Source organism: Stegostoma tigrinum, chromosome 9 (genome assembly GCF_030684315.1).
Source record: "Stegostoma tigrinum isolate sSteTig4 chromosome 9, sSteTig4.hap1, whole genome shotgun sequence".
NCBI classification, from domain to species: Eukaryota; Metazoa; Chordata; class Chondrichthyes; order Orectolobiformes; family Stegostomatidae; genus Stegostoma; species Stegostoma tigrinum.
The window spans coordinates 12689967-12695966 of NC_081362.1; the positions used below are offsets into that span (position 1 = coordinate 12689967).

General features: G+C 44.7%; 1 long non-coding RNA gene across 1 annotated transcript in view; it reads right to left on the reverse strand.

The window, feature by feature from the left end:
- The window catches only part of LOC132210031 (uncharacterized), a 72423-nt gene extending 68661 nt beyond the window's left edge, over positions 1 to 3762 (reverse strand). The window contains exon 1 of the long non-coding RNA XR_009446195.1: positions 3696 to 3762. This is a non-coding gene — a long non-coding RNA (uncharacterized LOC132210031). The remainder of the gene's footprint in view (positions 1 to 3695) is intronic.
- Between the last annotated feature and the right edge of the window lie 2238 nt (positions 3763 to 6000).

Sequence of the window (6000 nt, forward strand, 5' to 3'; positions counted from 1 at the left end):
GGCACTACCGCCATGATAAATGGGAGACACATCAAACAGATCAAGCAACTCAGGACTGGGCATCCATGAGCGCTATGGGCCATCAGCAGCAGCAGCACCGTGCTGCAAATCAATCTACAACCTCATGGCCTGGCATATCCACCATTGCCATCAAGCCAAGGGATCAACCCTGGTTCAATGAAGAGTGCAGGAGGCATGCCAGGATTAGCAGCAGGTATACCTAAGAATGATACGTCAACTGCGTGGAGCTACAGCACAGGGCAACTTGCATGTCAAACTGCACAACCTGAGGTGTTAGACTGAGCTAAATAATTTGACAACCAACAAATCAGATCTGTAGTCTCACTTTCTGTCTGACAGCACTGTGGATCTTCCTACACAAAATGGACTGCAGAGGTTCAAAAGACAGCTCACCATCACCTTCTCAAGGGCAAATACAGATGAACAATAAATTCTAGTGCAGCCAGTGACGTCCTGATCCCATGAATGAGTAAAAACCAAGTCCTGCTGCATCCAAGATAATAAAATGTGAGGCTGGATGAACACAGCAGGCCAAGCAGCATCTCAGGAGCACAAAAGCTGACATTTCGGGCCTAGACCCTTCATCAGATGGGTCTAGGCCTGAAACGTCAGCTTTTGTGCTCCTGAGATGCTGCTTGGCCTGCTGTGTTCATCCAGCCTCACATTTTATTATCTTGGAATCTCCAGCATCTGCAGTTCCCATTATCTCTCTCCTGCTGCATCCAGTTGTGAGTGGTTGTGGACAATGCAGTAGGAGTCTCCACAATCATCCCCAGCTCTCCGATGAGCGATCCCAGTACGTCATTGCAAAAGATTAGATTAGATTGCCTACAGTGTAGAAACAGGTCCTTTGGCCCAACAAGTCCACACTACCTCTTGGACCATCCCACCCAGACCCATCTCCCTATAACCCACACACCCCTGAATACTACGGGCAATTTAGCATGGCCGATCCACCTAGCCTGCATATTTTTGGACTGTGGGAGCAATCCAGAGCACCCGGAGGAAACCCACACAGACGTGGGGAGAATGTGCAAACTCCACACAGACAGTTACCCGAGGCTGGAATCGAACCCGGGTCCCTGGCGCTGTGAGGCTGCTGTGCTAATCACTGAGCCACCAAAACTCTTGTAACAATCTCCGGCCAGAAATACCAAATGGGTGAACATTGTCAGCTTACTCCAAAAGCCCCCAGTATTGCAGATGCCAGTCTTCAGAAAAGTTAATTCACTCCACATGACATCAAGAAACAATTGAAGACACTGGATACTGCAAAGACTATAGGTCCTGATAATATGCTGGCAACATGACGTAAGGCATGTGCTCCAGCACTTGCTGCATCCCTAGTTTCAGTACCTCCAAAATGTGGCCAACAATGTGAAAAATTCCCAAGGTACACCCTGTGTACAAGAAACAGGCCAAGTCAAAGTAATGATTATCTTGGCAATTACAGCCCTATTAGTGTTTTCTTGATCATCTGTAAAGTTATGGAAGGACTATCAGCAGTGCTACCAAGAAACACTGTCTTAGCAGCAACCTGCTCACTGACATCCAGTTTGGGTTCCACCAGGGCCATTCAGTTCCTGACAACATTACAGCTTTACTGCAAATGAGCTCTGTCATTAAGGCTGCATTTTTCCAAGGGCATTATCAAGGATCACCCCGAGCAAAGCTGGAATCAATAGGGATCAGGGGAAATCTCCCTGCCGGTTGCAGTCATGCTCAGCAAATTTGAAGTTGCCTGAGGTTGTCAGACATCAATCATCTCAGCTCCAGGGCATCTCTGCAGGTGTTCTTTAGGGTAGTGTCCTCACCCCAACCCTCTTCAGCTGCTTCATCAATGATCTTCTTTCCGTCATAAAGTCAGAAATCAGGTTGTTCACAAATGATTGCACAATCTTCAGCACCACTCATAACTCGTCAATCCAGAGGCAAGGAAAGCAAGTCCAAGTTGGTTGACAAGTCAAAAGTGACATTCACATCACAGAAGTGGCAGGCAATGACCATTTCCAGCAAGAGAAAATTTAACCATCATCCCTTGATGATCAATGGCATTACCATCACTGAAACTCCACCATCAACTTCCTGGAGATTACCATTGAACTGGGCCAGCCATGTAAATACTGTTGCTAAGAGCCTTCCTAATGCATGTTTATCTGAATAATTACATCATTTCACCAAGCAGTTTGGGCCCAAGTTGCAGGCATGGCTGAGCCTGCTGTAGAGTTGCTGGGAGTTGGGTAGCTCAGTTGGCTGGCTGGCTGGCTTGTGATGCTAAGACAGCATTGGTTCAATTCCTCTAACAGGTCAGATCACCACCTATTTAAACTTCCTCCCTCAACTTAAGCCCACAACAAGTCATCCCACTCCAGTAAGGGGGTAGAGCTGTGGTAACACAAGCTTCATGGCATTATTCAAATCAAAAATAATGTTGATTATGACTTTAGAATAAGCATTAATGCAAAACAGTCAATTTTTTTAATATTGTGTAAAGAAAGGCTTTTGCAGATCAATATGGACTTTCACAATGTCAGGTAGCCCAGAACATTAAAAAATATCAAGCATTTTTTTAAGTTTAGTTGTAATGAAGCAAATCAGGCACCAATTTACTCATAACAACAATGTGATCACAGTCAAATGATTTTTTTTTACAGTTGTTGAACGACAAGTATTGGCCAGGACACCAAATGCTCTCTCTTATTTTCCTTTGATTAGCACCCTGATTGAAGGAAGCAGAGATGTCTCATCTCTCCCTCGCAGTGCTGTTTTGTCAGTTTAGAATTTGTGCTGAGTCACTGAAGTCACTGGGATTAATCCTCGCAAATTCTTCAGTTACCTGCAACCAACGGAGCTGGTCCAGCACAGTGAAATCAACAGCTTGTGACAAAATGGTTCCGTTAAAGAATCATAGAATCCCTTCCTGTGGGGAAGCAGGCCATTTGGCTCATCAAACGATGCTGACCCTCCCAACCATACCTAGCCCCCTACTCCACCCCCGTGACCCTGCATTTCCCTGGACACTATGGGAGAATTTAGCGTGGCCAATCCACTTAGCCTGCACATTGTTGGACTGAGAATGGAAACTGTAGCGAACTCACACAGACACCAGGAGAATATGCAAACTCCACACTACCAGTTGCCCGAGGGTGGAATCAAACCCAGGTTACTGGTGCTGTGAGGCAGCAGGACTAAGCACTGAGTCACCGTGCCACCTGAATGAACACATATATGTTTCAAAAGTTTCTAGTTTAGGCTCTCTGCATTTGTTTCTGATGTCGGTGAGATTTATTTCTTTTTAGGTGTAACTCAAGGGTGTTTTTTGCCACATGATCACAAATGCAGTGGAAGACTCCCATAGCAACTGAAACCGTATCCTGCCAGTGCTGCACATTCCTCACATAGGTTTTGTTTCTCCCCTGAGGGCAATGAAATGGCTCTCCTGCAGGGACGGAGGGAGTTTGCCACTCAGCATGTTTCTGCTTGCTCTCCTTTTGTCTGTCAAAGTGCCAGATTCAGCAGCAGTAGCAGCAATGGCTCGACTTCCCATCCATCATAGGAAGAAAGTTTAAACATTCATGAACTCAAACCACGCACTGAGCAGAGAGGCCTTGGGACTCCCAACATAACTGATTGCAACTCTTTTGATTGTGGACTTAACTAGAAAAGTACCTTACCTAATCAGAGTCCAGCTCCTGTCAGGTCAGGTCAGCTTTTGTGGGAGGGGAGTGGTGTAGTGATGATGTTGTTAGACTAGTAATTCAGAGAATCTGATTTGCATTCTGGGAGCAGAGGTTCAAATCCTGTCATAGCAGCTGGTAAAATTTGAATTTATTAAAACCTGGAATGCCAACTATAATTGGCCCATGATGGAACACCTGACAGGAAGGCCCATTGAAGGCTGTCTTCATTTTTCTGCCTTTATGGTTTATGCTTCAGTTTATTTTTCTGTGTTTTAAGATGGCGCTGAAGGATTCTGACACTATGCAACGCTTTTCACTGTCTTTTTGGTAACAAGATACATGTGACAATAAATAAATCAAATCAAATGATAGCCTTAGGAAGAACATATGCCATTCTTACCAAGCCTAAGCTATATATGACTCCAGTACCTATCGAGAGAAGTAGCTTATCTATTCAGAGCCCGTCTCCTCTGTGTGCTTGACTCTTATTTGCCCTCTAGCAATCAGTGATGAGGAATAAATGCTGGCCTAACCAATGATGCCCACATCATGTGAACAAATAAAAGCAAGCATTTAGGATGTAGAAGAGCATATCATTCAGCCAAGAGATGAACTTGTTTGAATTAAATCACAGCCTTGAAGCTTTCTTGGGCCTCTCGGGTTTGTGTAAATGAACTTGGGTTTATATTGCCACTTTCACAACCGACAGGCATCCCAAATTTTGAAAGTGCAGGCATTATTGTAATGTGGGTAAATGATTCCAGAAGCAACAACGAGATTATGGCCGGACCTCAGAGATGTTGGTTGAGAGAGAAACGTGGGCCGGAGCACTATGAAGAACACCTGTGGAGAAGGCACAACACTGCCTCTTCTTCCTCAGGAGGCCTCAGAAACTCAGCATGTCGATAAGGACCCTCACCAACTTTTACAAATGCACCAGAGAAAGCATTCTGTCTGAGTGCATAACAGCTTAGGTCAGCAAAACTGCTCTGTCCAGGACCATAAGATATTACAAAAAGTAGTGTGCACAGCCCAGGCCATTATGGAGGCCATACTCCTATCCATGGACTCCCTTTAAATGTTGCTGAGGAACAACTGCCAACATCATCAAAGGCCCTTCTCACCCTAGTAATGTCCTCCTATAACCTCTTCCAGCAGGCAGGATATAATGGAAGTTTGAACACACACACCAACAGATTCACTAATAACTTCTTTCCTGCCATAATTAGACTGATGAATGGACCCCTCTAACTTCAAATCTAATGTTGAACTCGCTTTTGTGCACCTCCTGTGCAGTTGTAACCTCATATGCTTCACTGTGTCTATCACCCTATGATCTGTATATTCTTGTTTGTTATGACCTGCCTATACTGTTCACAAAACAATACTTTTTCCTGTACTTAGGTACACGTGACAACAATAAATTAAATCAAATCAATCCACTCTGTTCAATGTCGTGACGTTTACCTCCAAATTATTGATGAGGCCTCATTTGAACATCTCACCCAGAAGACAGCAATGCTGACTGTGCAGCACCCCTTCTTGCACTGGGATGGCAGCCCAAAATACACAGTCAGAATTTTTGGAGCATGTATAGTACAGATCTAGAATCCCTACAGTGTAGAAACAGGCTATTCATCCCAAAAAGCCCATATCGACTCTCCAAAGAGTATCCCCCAATCCCTTCTCTGTAACCCTGCATTTCCCAGGGCTTACACACCTAGCCTCCACCTCCCTGAACAAGATGGGCAACTCAGCATTGCCAGTCCACCTAATCTGCACATCTTTGGACTGTGGGAGGAAACTGGAGCAGCCAGCAGAAACCTACATAGATGTGCAAACTCCACACAGACAGTCAAACTTCACACAGACAGTCACCCAAGGCTGACATCAAACCCAGGTCCCTGATGCTGTGAGGCAGCGCTGTAGCACTATGCTGCACTTCTCTGACTCAGAGATGACAGTGCATCTACCGAGACAAGACTGTCACTCTATGTAGAATTTGGCCAAAGATAAAGGCTAATCCATCCTCTGCAATTTTAACCTGAGTTCCAGGTAATGTGAAAAAAATTAGAAATATTAGAAGTGAAAACATGGAAGAGCATCTTTTGAAGTTCAGAATATCTACTCAAAAATGGCAGCTAGTTCAGAACAATCCAGCAAACAGCAATGAAATAGGGGTCATTATGAAATTCAACCTGGGGGGCACTGAGGAAAGGGTGCCAGTCAGGGCACTGGGTATCCCTAATTACTGTCAAATTTAAATTTAGAAGTTTTGACATCTATCCAATGAGGTAGG